The following is a 23,251-nucleotide window of genomic DNA, read 5'->3' as shown; positions in this document are numbered from 1 at the left end:
GCTATTGCCTGTGTCAAATGCTTTAGTGCTGAAGACTCAGCCTGGGTCCATGGTATGAGTGTATCAGATACAGATTGGATCCAAGGCTTTACGGTTAAAAATTCAAACTGAGTCCATGGTGTGTATCAGCTACATGTTCTGTCCAGCAAACTACTGCTGGAGATTCAGCCTGAGGCCATGGTGTGTCTGTGTCATACACAGACTGTGTCCAAAGATTTCCTGCTGGAGATTCAGACTGTGCCCATAGTGTGACAGTAGCAGCCCAAGGCAGTATCCATTGATATCCTGCGGTTAATTCAGCCCCTATCCACAGTGTGATGGCATCAGCTATGGACGTTCTCCAGGTATTTACTGATGGACATTCAACCTGGGTCCAAGGTACGACTATGGAAAGTATAGGCTGTGTCCGTGGAATTACTGCTGGAGATACAGCCTGGGCCCATGGTGTCACTGTGGAAGTTACAGCCTCTGTGAATGGATTTACTGTTGGAGACTCAGCTTGTGTCCACAGGATAATGGTATCAGATTCAGGTAGTGTACAGAGATTTACGGCTGAAGAGTCATTTTGGGCTTATGGTTTGATCGTATAAGATACGTACTGTGTCCATGGATTTATTGCTGGAGACTCATCCTGTATCCATGGTATAGTACTATCAACTACAGACTTTGTCCAGGGATTTACTGCTGGAAATTCAGGTTTGGTCCACAGCTGGTCTGCATCAGCTATTGCCCATGTCCATGAATTTAGTGCTGGAGAATCACTCAGGATCCTCTTTGTGATTGTATAAGTTTCAGACGGTGTCCAGGCATTTCCTTCTACATAAATTCAGCCTGGTTCCAGGGTAGGACAATGTCAGCTGTAGCCTCTCTCCAGGGATTCATTGCTGGCATTCTACCCAGAATCCATGGTTGAATCCAAGATACTGCTGGACTTTCAGCCTGGGTCCATGGTAGGAACATATCATGTGCCCAGGGACTTAATCCTAGAGTTTCAGCCAGAATCCATGTTGTGAGTATATCAGTTTCAGAGTATGTCCAGTGATTTAATAACTGATTCAGCCTGGATACGTGTTGTGACCGTATCACATATAGAAGAATATATCCATGAATTCATCACTAGTGATTCAGCATGGGTCCCTAATGTGATTATATCAGTTCCCAACTGTTTCCAGGAAAGTATTGCTGGAGACTCAATGTGGGTTCACAGTGTTATTGTTTCAGTATGGAACTGTGTAGAGTAGTTTCCTACTGACAAATAAGCCAAGATCCACAATGAGACTGGGTTAAATTCAGATAGTGCCAGGTATTTACTGCTAAATATTCAGGCTGTATTTTTTCCAGGGATTTGTTGGTGGCATTTCATCGAGGATCCATGGTATGGCAGTTTCAGCTATAGTTTTTGCTCAGGGATTTATTGTTGGAATTCTATCCTGGATCTATGTTGTGACTGTCTTAGCGATAGGCTCTGTCAAGGGAAGTAAGGCTGGAAATTCTTCTTGGTTCCAAAGTGTGACTTTACCAGACACAGAATGTGTCCAGAGATTCACTGCTGCAGATTTGGCGATAGTCCACAGTATGATTAGATAATCCTCTGGACAGACTGGGGTGAAGTGACAAGATCATAAGTTACAGCAACATCAAACTCCCTGGTTCAAACAATTCTTTCACCTCAGCCTCCCAAGTAGCTAGGGCTGTAGGCACACTGCAAAATAAGCAGCTAATTTTTAAATTTTATTTATTTTTTCTAGAGACAGCATCTCACTCTGTTTGCCAGCCTCCTCTGGAATTCCTGGCCTCAAGTGAGGCCCTGTCTCAGTTTCCCAAAATACTGAGATAACAGGCAAGAGCCACTGTGGCTTCAAAGGCTTCTTAAGTTCCCTATTTCTTAATTTTTTTAAATCACTGAAAATGCTTCTGGTTTATTTGTGATTAAGGAAAATGCATGTCTTTATGTGTATTTACAGAACTGTTAACGTGTTTCTACAACTGCCCCCCCAACCCAAAAATGCTAGCTTTGCCTTTATGTAGTAAGTACTCAGCAGTCTACTTGTGGCTGATTCTAGATACATAAATTATTATTTCTAGTCATGTGACTATGTTGATGGTGGCAGATGGAGGGATCTAGAAGCTTAACTGACAACGTCTCGATATTGCTGCCAAAGCTACTGTGATCTGAAGGAATAGAGATGAGAAGGATATGAGATATGCATTACTCCATCAGGCAATTGATAGCATGTTTTTCCTAAGAGATTTTATAGCATAGCTTTCAATCATTAAAAAATATCCCTGAGATAGTTCAAATTCTCCTTTCCTTCCATCCTATCTCATACAAACTTACTTCATAGACTCTTGGATTGTGGCAAATCACCTTACACCAAGTAACAGAATACAGAATAATTTCAATGCCTGATATTGTGACTTTACTTCCATTTTTACCCATATAAAGTTGAGTAATGTGGGCTCATTTGTTTATACATTTTTTATAAACTTCTGCTTTTATTTCTCCATTAATTTTCTTTTTATTGTCCACCTCTAAATTATATTAATGATATAGAGGACATGACTTTTGTGGCTTACTTTGATATTGGTATATAGCCAGCAGTGAGATTGCTGGATCATATGGTAGCTCAAATTTCAGATTTTTGGAAAAAATAAAAGATTTGGAAGCAACCTAAATGTCCATCAGCAGATCAAGCGATAAAGAAAATGGGGGAGGGATAGCATTGGGAGATATACCTAATGCTAAATGACGAGTTAGTGGGTGCAGCGCACCAGCATGGCACATGTATACATATGTAACTAACATGCACAATGTGCACATGTACCCTAAAACTTAAAGTATAATAAAAAAAAAACAAAAGAAAATGTGGTACACATACACAATGGAGTATTATTCAGCCGTACAAAAAGAATGAGATCCAGTGATTTCCAACAGCATGGTGGAACCGAGATCATTATGTTAAGTGAAATAAGCCAGGCACAGAAAGACAAACATTGCACGTTCTCACTTATTTGTGGGACAAGAAATAAAAATAATTGAACTCATGGACATAAACAGTAGAAGGATGGTTACCAGAAGCTGGGAAGGGTAATGGGGGCCTGGTAGGGAGATGGGGATAGTCAATGGTTTTAAGAAAACATAGAAACAATGATTGTGACCTACAATTTGATAGCACACCAAGATGACTGTAGTCAATAATAACTTAATTACACATTTTAAAATAATTACAGAGTGTAATTGTATTGTTTGTAGTTCAAGTGATGGGTGTTGAAGGAATGGATACCCCATTCTTCATGATTGGCTTATTCCAGATTGTATGCCTGCATCAAAACATCGCATGTACCCCATAAATATACACACCTACTATGTCCCCCCCAAAAAAATAAAAAAAAATAATATTGTGAAGAGGCTATACCAAGAGGGAAATAAGCCCTATCTTCCAAAGCATAATTTTTCTTTTACCAGGTTTGTTTTATTTATTTTTTTTTATTTCTCTATCTTTCTCTCTGCTACAAACACACACACACACCCCTTCATACACACACTCCTTCACACACACACATACACAAGATGATAATCTGGCCAAATGTAAGTTTGGAGATATTGAATTACAGTTTACCATCCAGATTGTCAGGTCTGAAAGCTATTAGAAAATGAAGTATCAATCATCTAATATTTGGAAAAAATTTGTAAGCACATATCATGGAAGTTATTGATATTATGATCTTTAAGTACTGTAGATTTTAATGCTGCTTTTAATGTTGGTTAAGTGGGAATTTTTATAATCTTGCTATTTTATAAGAACAGTTAAATCAGAGATAAAATATAATGTATTGCTGCACTAATTTAGAAGGTGTCATGAATACCATACATATGTATGGATGGATATATAGACATAGACCCTTTTTTTACAAACTTCACTGAATTATAGCATTTATTTTTGATGTTCTTTTACTCCAAGTGGGAAAATTACCTTTTTAAAAAATCACTAATTATGGTAAGTAAATACACTGTAGCCCAAATGTAGGCCCAGCACATTGCTGGTGTCTAGGCAAATTATTCCCCAAAGTTAGTAATTAGTAGAAGTAGCTTTAGACTTTTACTAGGATAAATGCAACTTTGATTTTATGATGAGATTTATATTTAGTGTTGAAGACTTGTTTGATTAACGAGACTGGTGAGTCTATTAGGAAAAATAACCAAGACCCTCAGGGAGAACTACAAGCCTGAAGATCTAGATCAGCATAATTAGGGAATCCAAATGAGCCTCCAGCCCTAAGTGGGAATCCAAATGAGCCTCAAGCCCTAAGTTAGACGATATTGCTCCCAGACTTTTATCACTGCCTTCATATTCATCTCTGGACTAGTCATTTTCAATGCATGGAAAAAAAATAGGTGCATGTATTTTTAAATTATTGAGGACAGTATCCTACTTAAGCACAATACTGTATTCATGCATTTAAGTGTCATGTAAGGATTAATATTTTGATTTACTCCAAAACAATAAGTTACTGAACTCCTAGAGGCCCATCCTAAATAATATAAATAAGATACAGTCACTATCTGTTGTTCACCTAATAAGTACCTGACACTATGCTAGGAAATAGGAGGTGGGTGGTGGGACTTAATGAGTCTGTCAGTCCATTGTTTTTATATATTTTATATAAATATATATATATTTATATATGTGTGTGTGTATAATTGCTGTTATAATTATTGAGCATCTGCTATGTGTCAAGCACTGTAATGGACACGACAGACTCAGTAGTATGCAAAACTAGCACACACTTTGACCCCATGGAGTTTGCAATGTAACTAGGAAAGTATATGTGAAACTGAATATTACAAAGAAGAATGCCAGAAGAGCAGGAAATATTTCAGGAAAAAAGAATTATTTCAGATGTTTATGAACTTCACCTACAGTTTCAATCTTGTAAATATAAACATGCTGTTCTTTATACAAAATCCCACTGTGGACTCACAAGCACAGATAGGGTACACGCAGGGATTGTTTTCCCAAAGCTGAGATAAATTGAGATTGAATAATAGCCACCCTCAGCTAATCTCTTAAATAGACACGCATACTTAAGGAATACTTGGACTAAGTAAGCCTATGACACAGGGTGAAGACAATTTAACCCAAAATTAAATCAGCAACTTGTTCCCCCTTGGTTCACTTTAATTGTGCTAATTATCAAAAACCCGAATATGTGGTCAAGCTGGGCACAGAAGGCGTTAGAGAACTTCCACATATTATTATTTACTTTTCAAGTCTCTACACCTGAAAAGCAGAAAAGGCAGGTGCTATTAATACCATTTTATGGATGAAGACACCAAGACTTATAGCCAATAGCCCACCCAAGATCAAAAATACATAACAAGAGCTATTTCCAAACCTCAAAGCACAAATCTCTTGGGTATGAACTCTTGTCTCTTTGCTGAGTCAGATTACTTACTATTCATATACTTTGCATCATTACATAAAAGAAAATTGCTCAGTTACATGCACTTTAAGCCTATTAGGTATATTCTATCAAAAACACAAGATCAATTCAAAAATAAAAATTGCTTTAAAATTTATAAATTTGAGCTATTTACTTGGTAGTATTCATGTATTCATGACTCAGCAGGTAGCAATATAATGTATGCTTGTCAGATATTATTCACTATAAAATAATAAAATAGTGCATCCCTGGGTAAAATTAAGAGCAAGACTCCATCTCAAAAAAAAAAAAAAAAAAATTCTACTCCCACGTCTACAGAAAAAACGCCAGTTTAAATTAAATTCTGCTTGCTCCCATAGAATAAAATAGCCCTGTGTATTTAAATTACAAAAACAGCAGCCTTTCTGTTATATAAATTTATGTCCCGAATGAGTGTACTAGATAGTGCATATACCACCACTGATATTTGTAGCTGGGCAATTAGAAACATGTAACTTGCAAACATCTATAATATTTATATTTATAATATCAAATATCTATAATACAGAAAGCCAAACAAGAAGTATAGGTTGACCAAAAAAAAAAAAAAAAAAAGAATAAACAGGCCATATGCACAACGGCAGCTCAATAAAACATGCTGCTGTCATTTTGTGGTAGATTATAGTTTTACTGTAACTAAGAACCAAACAACTCTAGAAGAAGTAGGTGTGCATTCATGTATGAGTGCACACACACATATTTTTGTTTTCTCATTTTTACTGATAATAACAGTAATAATTATTGCAGAAAATTCAGAAATGGAGTTTTTAAAACTCTAAAAATTGTACAACCATTCAGAAGTAAATGCTACTACCTTTTCCCCACATTTTCTTGCAGATCACCAATTATACATCAGATTTTTTTGTGTATTTATAATGATTATTTCCTCACTGCCATCTATTCTTTAGAATGTACTTGAATCACTCTACTATAATTCATTTAAGTATTCCCTTTTTAAAGGAGGTTATGAATTTGCCAGCTGTTTTTCTTTTAAATGTTTGCAAATTTGATAGTTTGAAATAATAACTCAACGATTTATTTGCATTGTATTTATTTGATTACTAGTGACAGTGAACAAGAATCTCAATGTTGACTATTTTTATCCGTTTATTAGTTCGTTATTTGAGCATGCTCTTTATTTTATTGAGAACAGTATCTTCTTTCTCTAAAAACAACAACAACTACACAAATTCAAAAGTACATTACTGAGGAAACATATTCATATTTGGCAAATAAAATAACGTGATGGTCTCATAACAACCCTTTCAATGTGATAACTTAGAAATAGTTTTTTTTTTTTTTCTAAGTTGTCTTAAGTAACAAATGTTGTCTTTCCAAACCTAGCTTCAGGGGTAAAATAATAATAAAAATGCATTTGAATCCAAAATATGCAAGAATCATTGTGTCTAGCTCCTGTAGGTAGACAATATAAGCTACTGAAATCTGTCTGATGCATAAAACGGGTCCTTTTTCCTCCTTAATGATTCAGTCTGCTGGATTTCCATATTCATATTAACAGCTAAATATTTCTAAGTCATCCAGACAGGACTTATGAACCAGAATGTGATCTTTGTACCAGCGATTCATTTAATACAATTATTTATGGCACTACTGAATTGATATTTTGAAAAAGTATGAAAAAAATCTTAGCATATATAAAAAATCTTTAAATGATATGAAATACTCCATTTTACCATTATTACTTCTAATAATAACACCAAAATTTGCATTTATGTTATTTGATCCTCACTGCAATCCACAGACCTAGAAAGAAGAGGCATTTTCATCCTATTTTTATAAAGAAAGAAAGCAAGGTGCAAAAGACATTGAGTAAAAACCCAAGGTGATATGTTTAATTTGTAGCAAGGAAGAGGCTGAAAATTTACCCTTCAGTTTCTAAATCCTTTACTCCCTTTTCCTTAACACTACTGACCCTCCTTCCGCATAATTGTAGCATCATTGTCAGAGTTCTAGGTTTCTGTTAATACCCTATTTGGTCTACAGGTGATGTTCAACTACACCTCTCTGTTTACCACCAAACTATGAAAGCGGAAGACAGGAGCTTTCCAGTGAAAACTTCTTAAGGAAACTTAGAGGGTGAACTGTCCTTTCAAATAATGTCTGCTAAGGATAAGTCTCTGGGTTAGCCTGATCTATTTTGTACTCTCATTCACCTGTAGCATTATTCATACAATTCTCTGAGCCTGGAAGCCTGGAAACCTGGAATGAATGCGTTTGTTCATTCTTTCTCTCTCCTTTCTTGCTTTTCTCTCTCCCTCTCTCTCTCTCCCTCCCTCCCTCCATCTCCCCTCATCTTTCTCATCTGTCTCCACCCACCCCATTCTCCAAAGCCCACCTCGTATGCCATCAATCTTTCTCATTATCTTCCACAAATTGAATGTGATAATTCTTGCCTCTGAACCAATACTACTAAGTAAACTTATCTTTTAATTCAAACCTATACAAGTTGTCGTACTCCCTTATCTGACAATAAAATGCTTTATGGTTTTGCCTCACATACGAAAGTGTTCAATATCATTAAGAAAAATAATGTACAGATACACATCTGAGGAGGTATTGGCATATACAATTGATATAGGCATAGAAGTCTCGAAAATGGGTTTATATCACAGAACAAGAACTACCCATTAGTATTAAAGTACAACCTACTTGCCTAATTGTAGCATGTAGCTGAGAACAACCTCCAACGATGTGAATAGTTTGCACTAGGGCCCTTCAGAAACTGATTACCCTTCCAAAATGCATCCAGCTTTGACTTTAATGACAAGTTCAATTATTTTTTCTCTAAATTCATTGATGGCAATGTGTGTTATTGCCACCTTCTAATTGTAGCTTTCTGCCTCTTTGAATATGTCCCATGGCATAAGTTATGTGCATTTCAGCAATAGAAGCAAAAAACACTTGTGCCCAAATGACATTTGGGACTGACTTCACAATCTGCTCCAGGATTTACTCTAGGTGTTGTTTCCCTAATGTAGATCTTCCAAACTGAACCGCTTCAATCTCTTTTAGTACATAGTGCTGGAGTTGTAAATAACTGCTCAAAAGTCAACTGTGGTATGATCGAGACCCTAAGCAAGAAATTATGTGTAAAGAAAAGATTTCTTCTCTTTCCTAGGCCTGTTAATTCATCAGCAAAAGTAAGGAATTATAAAATAGGAGAGGTTTCCAAGTCTTACTGTGCAGAATCACCTGGGAAGTTTTTATTTGTATAAAAAGCACAGTTTTTTTATCCTCATCCCAGTCCTATAGAATGAAAATTTCCAGGGATCATTCTAATATATCTAGTCCATAGATCCCCGTTGAGATACAATAGATTATATGGTCTCTAAGGTCTCAGGCATCACTAGACTTTTATAATCCATGAATATTTATGAAATCCAAATGATAATAAGAAAATGCTTTTTTATCCATCTAGACGCATCAGGCAAGGCAAAGAATGCTCAACTGAGTATCAGGAGACTTGGAATAAATCGTGGCTTTTTCATGACTTTGTAATCTCAGAAAAGTCCTTTCCTCTTAGGGCTTCAGTTTTCTCATGTGTAAAATAAAATAATTGGATCAAAGCATAATCTAATCTGTGATGCCTTGTGAGTTGTGCCTGCAGAAGTTCAAATAAGATAGATGAGGATAAGGCTAACACAAAGACTTGTGCCACCAGGGGAAAGGCTGTTGACCATCTCACACGGTTATATTCATTATCATGATGCCAAGGCCTCAGATCTACTCTGCAGCCTTTTTGACTCAGTGATCTAAGTTATCAGCACTCAGAGAGTGGGTAGATTCACATTGTGCTGGCTCACAAGACTGATCAGAAATACAAATAATTAGTTTGCAGTGAAAAACAGGACTATGATAATAACTGTAGGAACTGTAGATGAGGCATCTTTTTTTCTATCGACTGTATGTAAAAGATACAGCATGGAAAGCTACCTGTAATGAAAAGGCCAGGAACTTATTTATAATGAAAAAAAACATAACTGAAAGAGAAATAGGCAATATATTACTTTGGTGAGAGCAATCTCTTTTTGAAAGTAAGATCTACCTAGAAGGACCCATAACTGACAGTATTCTTTTGGTGAGCCTAGAGCCATAGCAAAGGGAGTTAGGGGAATTAGCAAAAAAATTTGAATACATCTCTTACTGTTTTGATTTCAACTCCCTTTACCCTTTCCCAAATTCACTCAGAAACTTCCACGAGCCTAGACTTGCAGGAAGTATTCAATAAGGATCTGCCTTTCAGAAGCTGAAAAAGACAAATAGGGCAGCAATGAGGTAGGGTGAAGTAGTAATGAGAAATAAGTTTAAGGACAAATCGTGGAGAACTCCAAATTCCATAACAATGAGTATAAACAGAATTCGTAGGTATGAAGAGTGATAGAACCTCAAATTTCAGTTAAGTGACATGTCTGACATAGAATTGAATTGGAGTTAATTGGTGATATCTTGAAAAGTTAGAATGAATATTGAACACTATCCAATATGTGGCTAGTGATTAGAGGTTCAAATGTATTCATGTGATATTCCGTCAAAGTCTTGTAGCAACATATAGTATTTTAAAAGGGAGAGATGTTGGGAGTGAGTATAATTCAAAGAGGCATCTCAATTTCAAGTTAAGCAAAATATTAACATACATGTTAACTTAGTGAACTCCCACTGGACAGAAAAAGACATAATTTGAGCAATAACTTCAATCGTCAAAAACACATCACATGTATAAAAGTAAATAAATTCAGAATGATAAAAACTTATTAGATATCATTGGAAGTTGCTAAGACATCGACCCATTTTTCTGAAAAGAGATGAAGGGGAAATTTTAAAGCATTCATCGTCCCTTTCCAGATGAAGAGCATTTTAAGATAAGCTGATAATTATGGAGAGAAAGTTATTCTTTGTTGAATTGATAGATTCAAAAGGAATGATAGAAGAAGAAAATCTCCATTTTGTGTCCCCTAAAAGCGTAATGTAACTTGACAACAATAATCAATTAATTCTAAAAACCTTAGTTGAAGTGTTGGTGAGAAATTTGATGATGGAAGGGTCAGGTTGACATCATCTGAACCCACAGTGACAGTTTCCATTACTGGAAGTAGGACAATCAGACATTATATGCCTCCAAGGCAGTGTAATGGAAAGTATACACCACCACTCACTAAATATTATTGCCTAAAATTGGAACAAAATACAATTAAGGCTCTGGAGCTACACACAATTTTAAGGGAAATACCAGAAAAAGAGGAGTATATTAAATGAAGTCATAAGGAACCAATCTGTGATATTCAGAATGTGGGATGGTCTATAGGACAAACGGTCCGGTTTCTCTCTCAATCAATCGCATGATCTGAGGGATTTTTGAGTATAGATGATATTAGATGGTGTTAAAGAATTTAATTAATTTTCTTAGCATAATAGGTTAATGTTATTAAGTATGCCAGTGACATGGTGATATGTAAAATCTATTTAAAATATTATTGTCAGAGATGTGTATTTAAGTATTTTCTGGTAAAATAACATAATGCTGTAATATTTTATAAACCCCTCTCAAATAAAATTAAAAAGAGTAGTTGGGCGATAGAAGCCTCAATATTCCAAAGTAATGATGGTTGTTGACTGTACATGATGGATACATCGCAACTAATTACTGTTCTCTTTGCTTTCATATGGAATTCAAAAATTTGCATAATAAAATGCTTTTTAAAATTACTGAATATGAATTGATCTGACTAGAGCAGAATTGGTGGACAACACCTGTCCAAGAGGTACACTGCAGAGTAGCAAATCAGGGATGCCCCTTCTAAAAGTTGTAATGCCATGCAGAACTTCCTCTAACATAGCACTTATCACTCTATATAATACTTACCTACTTAAATGCCAGTTTCCATATATTGTGTGCTGCTTATTCTTTAGTTTTTGCTACAGATTGATTCTCTATCTGTTTCCATGTTGTACTATTTTCCATAAATCTGGCTTGCTTGGGCTTCTTTACCCTCTGGCTTCCAACTAGATTTGGCCAAAGGAAAATACTGGCTAGATATCTGCTGTAGATTGATTCTCTATCTAGTTTCATATTGTAGTATTTTCCATGAAGCTGGCCTGCTTGGGTTTCTTTACCCTCTGGATTCCAACTAGATTTGGCCAAAGGAAACTACTGGCAAGATATCTGAGGGTGGAAGGAGAGAATGAAGTACTAATTCCTTTGTTTCCTTCCCTTAGAGACTGCAAGTTGTCTGGGCTGATTTGTCTATCTGTTAATAGCTCGTGTGGTCAAATCTTTCATACAGATAGAACTTTCACTGTGGGTTCCAGAAAGGATTTCCTCCCCTTGACCCTTTAGGCCTAGGAGTAGTAGTAACTTTTGAGTATGCCATCTGTTATTTGCTAAGACCCTGACTGATAAAGACTATAAGCTTCATTAAAGCTTACAAATTATCTCACTGTCTTTTGTTCATTGTGATACCTACAATATATGACTGCCTGTCATCTAGGAGACAAAAAATTAATACTAGCTAAAGGAAAAGAAAAATAGAAGGATATGAATAAAATCCCACATTAATTTCCAATTTTAAAAAAAGTAACTGAGAAATAGAAAATACATGCTTATTGTTTTCTTTTAAAAAGAGTCCATTCATTAGTCAGTTTCATATACAATGAATTGGCCATGCAGACGGCCAGTGCTGAAGAGAAATGTTTGAAATGCCTGCTCCTGTAACTACCAAACCTTTAAATTTATTTTCCTGAATACGTATTTCACAGGTAGGACAATTATCAGTAATTTGATTTACCCAATAGGCAGCTTTGCCTTGTTTATTTGTGCTTCCAAATCCTCCTCTTCATTTAATTTCACTTTTTCCCATTCCCAAATACAGCACAATCAGGAGCTGTGCTATATACTCTCCTGGCTCTGCTTTCCAGCGAACAGAAGTAGATATAACAATTTGAATTTCCCCATTGTAGTCTGAATCAATGACTCCTGTATGTATTTGTACCTCTTTTAAACTTAAACTAGACCTTCCTAAAAGTGATCCTATTGTTCCCAGTGGCAAGGGTCCACAGACTCCTGTTGGGACCTTATGTGGGTGTTCCCCAGGCGGAAGGCTCACAGCTTTTGTGCAGCATAAATCTACTGCCACACTACTGGCTGTGGCAGGGGACAGATATTGTACAGAGGTGAAGGAATGGCCTGAGCTGGAAATGCCCCAGTCTGGAGTGGGGGCTGGGATGGGCTGGCACCTCATGGCATTTCCTGAAATTGGGTTCCCATCTTTATCAAACTTAGAGTGACACTGACTAGCTCAATGTTTTCCTTTTTTACATTTTGGACACATTTCAGACTCAGCAGTTACTTTTTCCTGCTATCTGGCAGGCTGACTCACTGATTTTTTCTACATTCTTTTTTAGTATGAATAGCTTGTTTAAATTCTTGAGTAATTTAAAAGGAAAAGCCTCAAATATTTCCCTGCTGATCTGGGAGTGTATTCTAACAGAGTACTGCCAAGCCTCTAAATCACCCTGTCTTCTAGCTTGCTGAATTACTGCCTGTATAGAACTGAGAGCACTCAAGGCACTGCTTGAACACTCACTGGGGCAAAAAGTTTTCACCCAGGGTCCTCTGGAAAAGAAAGATCTGGAGGGCCTTTTTCTTCAGTATAATAATGAGGGGGTGCAGAAGGATAGGGATGAACCTCTCCCTCCTTTGCCGCTTTAGCTTTAGTTGGCAAATAAACCTGCTCTGAAACCTCCTGTGTTACTTTCGTTATACTCTCCTTCCTCCCCATCATCAGTGTGAAAAAGTTCCAAGGTGGAACTAACCACAGCCCTCACTGGTCCCATTGTTACCCTGATGCTTCTGAACTCCCCTTCTTACTCACCAAGGGGATTGCTTTAAGAGTCCTCGGGTGTCCTCCAGCTGGTTCCACATTCTCCAACCATCACTCCAGTGATCCTTTGACCTGGATTCAACCCCTTGCGTATGGGTGCCCCTTGCCGAGACAAGCTCAGCTGGGGAAACCCTAACCCAGCGGTGCTAGAGGAATTAAACCACACACACACACACACACACACACACGCACACAAATATAGAAGTGTAAAGTGGGAAATCAGGGGTCTCACAGCCTTCAGAGCTGATGGCCCTGAACAGAGATTTACCCACTTATTTACTAACAGCAAGCCAGTCATTAGAATTGTTTCTATAGATATTCGATTAATTGAAAGTATCCCTTATGGGAAATGAAGGGATGAGCCAAAATAAAGGGATGGGTTTGGCTATTTATCTGCAGCAGGGGCATGTCCTTAAGGCACAGATTGCTCACGCTATTGTTTGTGGTTTAAGAATGCCATTAAGCAGTTTTCCACCGAGGGTGGGCCAGGTGTTTTTTGCCCTCATTCTGGTAAACCCACAACCTTCCAGTGTGGGTGTTATGGCCATCATGAACATGTCACAGTGCTGCAGAGATTTTATTTATGGCCAGTTTGGGGCCAGTTTATGGCCAGATTTTGGGGGACTGTTCCCAACAGGTGGCATTTACAAATATTTTACTGTGTACCTATTTCCTGCAGCTATTAGTAGGTTGGCTCAAGATCCAGGAATGAGATGATACAATTGAGGTAACAAGGCCCCAGAAGAGCAATAGGAACTGGGGTCAAGATTGCAAAGAAAAAGGAGCATGGGCCTTGAAACGTAAACACATTTGCTTCCTCTGGGACAAGTAGAAAAGGAAGAATGTCAGAGGTAAACAGTCAAGTTGGGATAATGAGAAACACACTCTAAATAAGCTCCATCTTCTCAGGCAGATTAGAGGGTTAGATCATGGGTTTTAGGAGCAGCTCAGAGGTACAGAGCAGCTCAAGTGTGTAACGGAAGAACAGCTCTTTAAGGCACAGAGGACTGATCACCTGTATTGAGGGCCCAGCTATAGTTGGGGGAGCCTGAAATTAAGTACGCCCAAACCATGTGCTTGTAGGGGAGTTTATTTTTCATTTTTATTTTTACTTTTGGTAGGTCTGTGGAGGAATTCTAAGCATCCATCTCTTCTTCACCTTTCAGTGAGGGTGGAAAGATGAAGATGTTTAAGGATTGGAGGTTTGCAGAGCCTACCTTATTTGATGTGAGAATGGCAGCCTATTTAACTGAAGATTCTGGGCTTATCTTGCATAGTGAAGGGAAGCAGAGGAGAGGGCAAGTGGCAGCTAACCCAGGGGGAAAGGGAGGGTGGATTAGCGGTCTCAGGGATCAAGGACTAGATCTGGAGAGACTGGCAGGTGGAATTATAACAATTGTCCAAGAGTACAGAATTGCAGGATTAGGTTTCAGGTGGATACTGGAAAGCAAATGCACTGTGCTGCCATTGGATGGAGTCATGGAAATGAACAAAGTTCAAGGTCCCTGGGGTGAAGGAGTCACCAGGGCTGCAAAGGTCATCCATGTGGCCATTTGATCTGGTCATCTGGGAAGTAACTGGACAAGAGAAAGTGAGGATGAGGAGTGGCAGGGAGTCTATTTCAGCAAGTGGGATTGAATCTATTTTTTAAGAACTCATATTCTGTTTCTAAGTGTATGTCTTAGACCACACTGGATTTACAGCAGTATTTTTGGCCTACATCGTGAACTGCTGCTGCCAGATGTTAAAAGTAGCAAGGCTTTACCCTAGCATTAAGTCTTGCTTTGGGCTTCTCAATGAGACCTACTTGTTTAATGTTAAGTGCACACCCTTTACAATTTTGTATAGCATTGCTGGGAATTGGGCTTGCTCCAGCTATAAAAATGAATGTTGGAAGCACAGTTTTTTGAGATGTTTGGATTGTGTTTAGACTAATAACTTCATCTGCAAGATACGGGAGTGGCTAGATTCCTGTTTATTTAACTGTGAGTTTCTGAAGGCTTTGAGGAAGATTGTCATCCTCACACAAACCGCCATGGCTGTATTTCCTCACCTGGAATGTCAATCCTTTTCTCTTCCTGATAAAACCATACTGTCTTTCAAGACACAGCTGGACTGTCACCCTGGTGATATCTTCCCTGACTCCCACTGAGCAAATGATTTAGGTCTCATTCCTGCATGCAGTCTTTATTTACCTCAGTTATGAAGTTATACCTTATTGTGATTATTTCTCCCTGATTAAATTGTGAGGTCTTTAGAGACAGTGACTATATCTGTCTACATTTGTCTAACTTGTTCCCAGTATGCTGCTTGATATGTGTTAAGTAGTTAGTAAATTCTTGCTCTGTGAAAACATAAATGGAAGGATGGCCCATTCATTTAGGAGTTCATAAGAGCTTGCTAACTCTGGGTCAGAATGACCCATGAACTGAAACATACAGAGAGCACCATCACTAAAAACTGTGGGATTATATTCTTTTGCAGTTTTATTGCTGAATGCACATTTTGTTCAATGGTTCTTCCTGAAGAACTCATCAATTTTTAGTTAACGGGACCAGGTGTGGTGGCTTATGCCTGCAGTCCCAGCATTTTGAGAGGCTGAGGTGGGCATGTCATTTGAACCCAGAGGTTCAAGAGCAGTCTGCGCAGCTTGACAAAGCCCATCTCTATAAAAAACACAAAAAATTAGCCGGACTTGGTGATGTGTGCTTGTAGTCCCAGCTACTCGAGGGGCTGAGGTAGGAGGATCACTTGAGGCCAAGAGGCAGAGGTTGTAGTGGGTCAAGACCACACCAGTGCACTACAGCCTAGGCAATAGGGCAGGAACCTGTCAAAAAATCTTTTTTAGATAAAGGACTGGAGATTTTAAAGCACTAAGTAGCATATATTACATAAGGGATGTTAGGAACATATGAAAATACAGGTAAACAGTAATTAGGAGAGTCAATTTGTATGCAGCTAGAATATCTAGTTGTATAAGTTTGAAACTTTGCTTTCCAATAGGTTGAAAAAATTCAAACTCAAGTCTGGAATTTTTTTTTTTTTAGATGGAGTCTCACTCTGTCACCATGGCTGAAGTTCCATGGTAATTATCAGGTCACCACAACCACCTTTGTCTCCCAGGTTCAGGTGATTCCCTTGCCTCAGCCTCCTGAGTAGCAGAAACTACAGGTTCCCGCCATGATGCCTGGCTAATTTTTGCATTTTGTTAGAGATGTGGTTTTACAATGCTACACAGGCTGGCCTTGAACTCCTGACCTCAGGTGATCCTACCACATTGGCCTCCCAAAGTGCTAAGATAACAGTTGTGAGCCACAGTAACCAGCCAAGTTGGAGTCTCTTGAAGGTGAAATTGTTGCTTTGTGGAATTTAGAAAACAGTATATTCATTTACATCAGTTTGGCTTTCATCAGTTTTCTTGTGAAAAATTAATAATTTTCTATGTAGATTGACATAAAAGAAATTTATGGCCAAAGGCAACTTTAAGTAAAAGCCATGGATTTGCTAAGAGGAAGAGAAGTAGTGCTGAAGCACTGGGTTGAAGCTTTTGAATTTTAAGTATGCATGTTTATTTTTGAAATTCAGAATTATGAGATTAAAAAAATTACTATATATATGCATATATATGTATATATGTATACACAGTAACCATGATAAATATATATATATATAATCACAATATTCTAATGTTTATTGCCAAGTAGAGTTCTTCTTGATAAAGGTGATATCACCTATAATTAGAAAATACAAATTAAGAGGAAAAAACACTAGGGTTTTGCTTTTGACATATTAAATATTAAGATGAAAAAGAGACTGAGATGCTATCACCAGCTTACAGTAAGACCAGACAGAAAATTTTGAGAGGCCACCAATACTTGAACAGATCATACATTTTGCAGTTAATTTCAATCCTTCAGTTCTGATAGTTTTGTTTATGTCCAGTAACTGAGTTCCATATGTCCAGAACTGAGTTCTACACCTGCAGCTTTTACCAGCTCTATGCTCAACAAAGAAAGTATGGTAGTCTGACTTTATTTGCATTGGGTGAAACTATTTCTTTTGTGTTATTCACCTTTTTTAAGTGCTCACAAATATTTCATTCTTCAGATCTTACCTGGGATTGACTGAAAGCTCATCTGTCTGTAGTTTGTGCAATAAGCCTTATTTTCCACTGGGAATGTTTTGTTAATTGACAAAAATAGATATGCCAGGAATCTTCGTTCATTAAAAAATGTGCCTCCATATTCTTTAATATTGTTTTCTCCCTTCTTTAGATTTGATTTGTTTGATTCTAACCTCTGCCTACCTTACTCTTCTTTTGGCAATAATGAAAAAGTAAGTTAATCAAGAGAGACAGAAAAAAAATAAGGAACAACATTTTGGCAGACAGTTTATCACTTCCCTACCTCAATTTTCTCTACTGCTATTTCCTCTCTCTCAGGATACATACAAAATAAATGTAGTTTTTACCTCTCCATGGCCTTCCAGATTGCCAGCAGAGGGAGCTAATACCTAGCGCCTTTAACTTTCCTTAGAGTAGTCAGTGCTAATAGAGTTGCCCTGTTACTATGTAAGGGAACTTCCCCAACATTTGTGGGCATGCTGCATAAGTCACCCTTTATTAAAGGACTCTTAGATGACTTTGTCTGTGGGAGCCATCTGCTTTCTGCCTGGATCCCAACTGCTGCTGACAGATGCACAGATTATTTTGGATGTTGGGGATGTCATCAACAGGTAGACGAGACAGAGAGCTCCTTCTGTTCATGGTATAGAAGAGAAACAGCTATTTAGGTTAATCTGAGGATTTGAAAGAGTTCTTTTACTTGGAGTAGGACTCCAAGAGTAATAACGTTTGCAATAAAATGCACTAAATACTTTTGTTCTGAAATTTGAGTGTCAGGACTACTCTGAGCTCATTAAATAGAATTAATATTATATTTATTGCATGAGTACCAAGAAAAGAAACAACAATGTAAAACCTGCTTAAATGTTTCTGTTAAATGAAATAAGAAAACTTAAGGTAGATAATGACTAGGATTTCTTTTGACCTTCTTATATCTGGCTCCACTGGCTCGTGAAATTGTGGTATTTCAGAAAGAACTGCAGAAAGCAGGAAATGCTATCATAGCTGAGCATGAGGAGTTCGAAAACCACAGGCCAGCTCTGCAGTACAACTGCAAGATGCAGTGAGTCTTGCTCCTTGCCAGTTCCACTTTGATACAAATACACTTCTTCAATATGTAGACTTGGCCCAAGTCACACCTGTGCAAATCAGATTTATTTTAATATCAAACATTACTCTCCCAAATATAGTAAAGTTCCTCTTTGTCATCTGAGAAAATTCTCTAGTGATAATATGATCTTACGTTCATAATAGCAATAACATGGAGAAGAAAGCAAACACACCTAAACGTAAAATTTTCAGAGTGCCAGATTTTTTCCACTATTATCTCTGGATTCTCACCCTAAGGATTACAAACATTCACCGTGTCTTCTGCCCACATGCCCTAGAATGTTTTGATATGACTGAAAAAGATGGTGAAATCTGTTAAACCCACCTAGTTTGTGTTCTGTTTGTCATTTTTAAAATAGGGACCCTGTTGTTTACTGGCATACATATTCTCAATTAAAAGAGTACAAACAGGATAAGAAAACGTCTCCTTGTGAAGCAAGCCGTGATTTGTTTTGCGATAATTTCTTTTCTGATTCCGAATCTTTTCAGAATGAGCATTCTGCATGGCTGAAGGCCCAGATACTAGATTACAAACTTCCATAAAAAGTTAAGTATTCAGGTAGCCGATTTTGTATTGCAACTGAAGCAAACTCAGACAGGTTAGAGACATTTTAAATCTATGAATATTTTTCTGTGTGTAAAGCTTCTGATGCTTGTGAAAATGGAATGACCCTAATTTATTGAATATTAAGTAATTGTTATGTTAGAGGAAAAGCCACAGAAACGTGTGTCATCTTAGAAGTAAAACTCCCTATCCACTTTGGTAATACCATCTGGATCATCAGCAAAAGTCACTTGTTTCATAGGTGCCTCATGGCTTGGGAGAGCCTTGTGTCTCAAATGGGAAAGGCGTGGTGGTGACATAGAAGTCTCCAGGTTTATCTTAGAATTTTCTTTTCTATTTGTTACCTCAATGTTAACAGCAGTTCAGTAGTTTCATGGATTCCTTGATAGATATATGCACACACAGGAGGAGCAAGGCGGTTTAGCAAAGAGAACATTGCTCTCAGAATCAGACAACTGTTCTTTTGGATCCCTGTTTTGAAGTTAGTTGTTTAATCTTGGACATGTTACCTTAACTTCGTTGGGCCTCAGTTTCCTCATTTTTAATGGGGAAAATAATGCCTATTGAGCCATGATGAAAGTGATGAAAGGAGATGGGTTACAACGCAGTGCCTGGGACATAAGAAAACACTCAATAAATGGTGATTGGTATGATTGGTATGATTTTATTATTGTGTGTTCACTGTGGATACATCTGCGCCCCTTCCTACTTCATAATAAGGATATTGAAGCTTAGATTCTTTCTTCTTCAGTTGCTTTCAAGGTCAAAGAAAGTGTGTTTGTGTTACCAGTTAACTGGTTTCTCAAACTTGTTCTCAGCCTTCCTCGTTCCCCTTTGCACTTTTTCCTCACAAGTTCCTTGCTCTCTTCTACCAGCACTTGACTTATTTTTAACTCTTTACACATTTCTTCTCCTTTCTGGTCTCATTTTCCTTTCAGTTCTGTTTGTGAAACTTCTCACAGCTGAAACCATAGTCTCATGTTAATAAAAATAGTTGAATGGGAATAGAACTTTTGCACTTGCATGCAATGAGGAGGGCAAGCTTCTTTCTCACAGCTTCATTGGAAGGCATTTCAGGACAGTGAGACACATGCACTGGCTTTGCCTTAGGAAAGTCCAGTAGCTCTTGAACCTGCTAATGGTGTGACCCAGGGTCAATAAGCTTTAGTCTCCCGTCTATAAAATGGAAGCTGTGAGAATTCCTTGACCACAGTGGTGTTGTGAATGCAGGTTCTTACTTTTTGTCTGAAACTCATGCCGTATGCTGTGGATTTCACAGCACACGAAATCCACAGCATGTGAATTCTGTAGGACCTGCTGTAGTGAAATGCATTAGTTATTTTCCAGTCAACTGTATGAATATTCATGCCGGGGCAAATAAAGATAATAAATGGGTTCACGTCAGTTCAGGTCATAGTATTTAACCAAATGAGTTCATGTCTGGCTAGGCTATGCCCCTAAGTTATGAATAAATTTTCAATTTTCGGAGCTGTGGGGATGTGGAAATTGAGCATAATGGATTCTGAAGTTGTACCGTGTTACAAAAGACACATGAAGCTGTAGCTGGTACAATAAGCCCTCAATAAATGTTAGTGGTTATCACTACCATGGCATCAGAAACTGTTTAATGTGGAAGTTTGTCCTTATTATTGCTCTCTTCAACTTTTCAAAACAATAATATTCTCAATTATACGAATTTTCTTCTCTTCTGTGTCCACTCACTTTTGAAATTAGCATTTTGTACTCTGCAGCCCTAGAGAATAAAGTGTACTGTAATCCAAAGCAGCATCTGATCCATCATTCTGTCAGTGGATTAATAAATGGCAATATGGTGCCTTGCAATGGTGCTATACATGAGGATTTCTTGAACGAATCTCTTAAACAGAAAAGAGGTATGGTTACATCAAGGATCCCAAATTATCCAAATGGAGCTGTGGAGGGTAGTCCTTCCAATTCTGACCTTGAGTTTGTAGTTAATACTAAGCAAGGGTCAAAGAGCTTAAGCAAGAGGCAAAGAGCTTAAGCTAGAGGCAAAGAGCTTAAGTAAGAGGACAGACCCTTGGAAAAGGCTTTCAGAAGTTGCTATCTGAGAGTCGTTAACATCATACCAAAAGCCCACTACCAGCAAAGAGCTCACCATCTCTGCACTTGCTGAAAGCTTTCAAAAACATTACTTCCAGTTCTCTAGAAAGCCGTATGTTTGCAGAGGACAGAGTTGTCTCCGAGCAGCCTCAAGTGAAAAAACTTAAAGATTAAAGGAATGGCACCTGGAAGCACTCATGGGCAGTGCAGTGTTGAGGCTACACAGTGGCAGTTCCTCCAGACAAGTCTTCTCTACCCCTTTTCCGAAAGCAAAAAGGAACCTTAAAGTGAAATGTATCTGGAAGGTTAGCCACCTGGACAAAGCGTTTTGTGCTGCTCTGGAGTTGGGTAGCTACCCTCCATCTCTCCACCCATGATAGAGGGTTGCTGTGAGAGTCAGCAGGACAGACTGGCAAGGTCTAGTGTCTCCTTTACACACAGAGGTGTTTAGATACTAAGAGCTGTCTTTCCTTTGCTGCCTGTTACTTTCATGCATTTTATTATTGCCAGTGCAATTAACTTAGGTGTTTGAATCATTAGTTTTGTGGATCTTATGCATCATAATTTGCTATTTGCAAGGATAACAATTTATTTTTGAACTAATAGAGCTCTTTAGAAACCTCTTGGTATCTTCATGCACCTGGTAATATTCTTGCCTTGGTTCCTTCTGAACCTTAGGTCTGGATAGATTACATGTGGTTTCCCCAGTCCTTGTTCCGACAGAATGCCCCAGCAACCACCCACTGAGTCAAGGCACAGCCTCTCCATCCCTCCAGACCAAAAGTTTCGGTAAGTACAACTTTCTGATTGACTAGCTTCAGCTGAATCACGTTACTTACTCTGTCAGCCTTCACTGATTTTGTTCGTTTTTTTTTTTTTAGATTAATTCTGCAGACCATTTGGCAGTATAGAAGTTAGAATCAGATTGCAAAATGATGTGTGATATTTGAGAATCATCTAAATTATGAAGAGAAAAAAGGATGGCTTTTAGCAAATAAGTGGATAATGCATATTTGCTACACTGGACATGTAGAACATGAGATATGGTATAAATAAGCATCTTCATAGTTCTGTCAATAGACTCAGTTTATTAAGAAAAAAACAAATGTACAAAATATGTGAAAACAAACAAATGGAGGTTATTTCTAAACTTGGAAAAATTATACGCATCATTAAAAAGTCATTTAAAATATTTTGGCATTGAAATATAAACAGATACATTTTTGTTTTTTGTTTTTGTTTATGTTTTTGTTTTTTGGTGAGTGAGGGCAGAGTCTTACTCTGTCACCCAGACTGGAGTGCAGAGACATGATCTCCACTCATTGCAACCTCTGCCTCCTGAGTTCAAGTGTTTCTCCTACCTCAGCCTCCCAGGTAGCCTGGACTACTGGAGTAGGCCACAACACTCGGCTAATTTTTGTATATTTAGTAGAAATGGTACTACACTACGTTGGCCAGGCTAGTCTCAAGCTCCTGATCTCAGTTAATCTGCCCAGCTCTGCCTCCAAAAGTGCTGAGATGACAGGTGTGAGCCACAGTGCCAGGCCTAGATAAAGTTCTCATTTCCATAACATTGCAATAAATTCAAACGTGGCAGTGGACTCTAGAGCATGATTCTTGAAACACTAAGGAGTGGGTGTTTTTAGGAACTGGACCAGTGGGTTACCAAGGCTGTGATTTGAGTCATGAGGAGACTTCTACCCATACATGGGCCCCACAGCAGAGAGAACTGACTCCACAATTCCAGGCTCAAGCTTCAGTGTCTGCACTGAAAAGAAAAGAAAAATAAATATCTATAACGTCTCTTCTTCTCTGAAACATTAATTATGACTATGTTTCCCAATGCTTGTATTTAGTAAGATTTGAAGCTTACTGTTTTTTTTTTCTTTTCAATGCAGCTACAAGGCTACAAGCTCTGCAAGGCGAAAGTTATGCTAACTCAACAGTTATGCTATAAATTATGTAACCTGTCATTGTCAAATTAGCTTC

At 37.9% G+C, this 23,251-nt stretch overlaps 1 pseudogene; it reads left to right on the top strand.

Moving 5' to 3' along the window:
• Positions 1 to 386: 386 nt before the first annotated feature.
• Positions 387 to 23,251, top strand: part of LOC100612923 (centriole and centriolar satellite protein OFD1-like) — a 63,235-nt pseudogene continuing 40,370 nt past the window's right edge.

This window comes from Pan troglodytes, chromosome Y (assembly GCF_028858775.2).
Source record: "Pan troglodytes isolate AG18354 chromosome Y, NHGRI_mPanTro3-v2.0_pri, whole genome shotgun sequence".
Classification (NCBI taxonomy): Eukaryota; Metazoa; Chordata; class Mammalia; order Primates; family Hominidae; genus Pan; species Pan troglodytes.
This window is presented reverse-complemented; position numbering and strand designations above follow the sequence as displayed.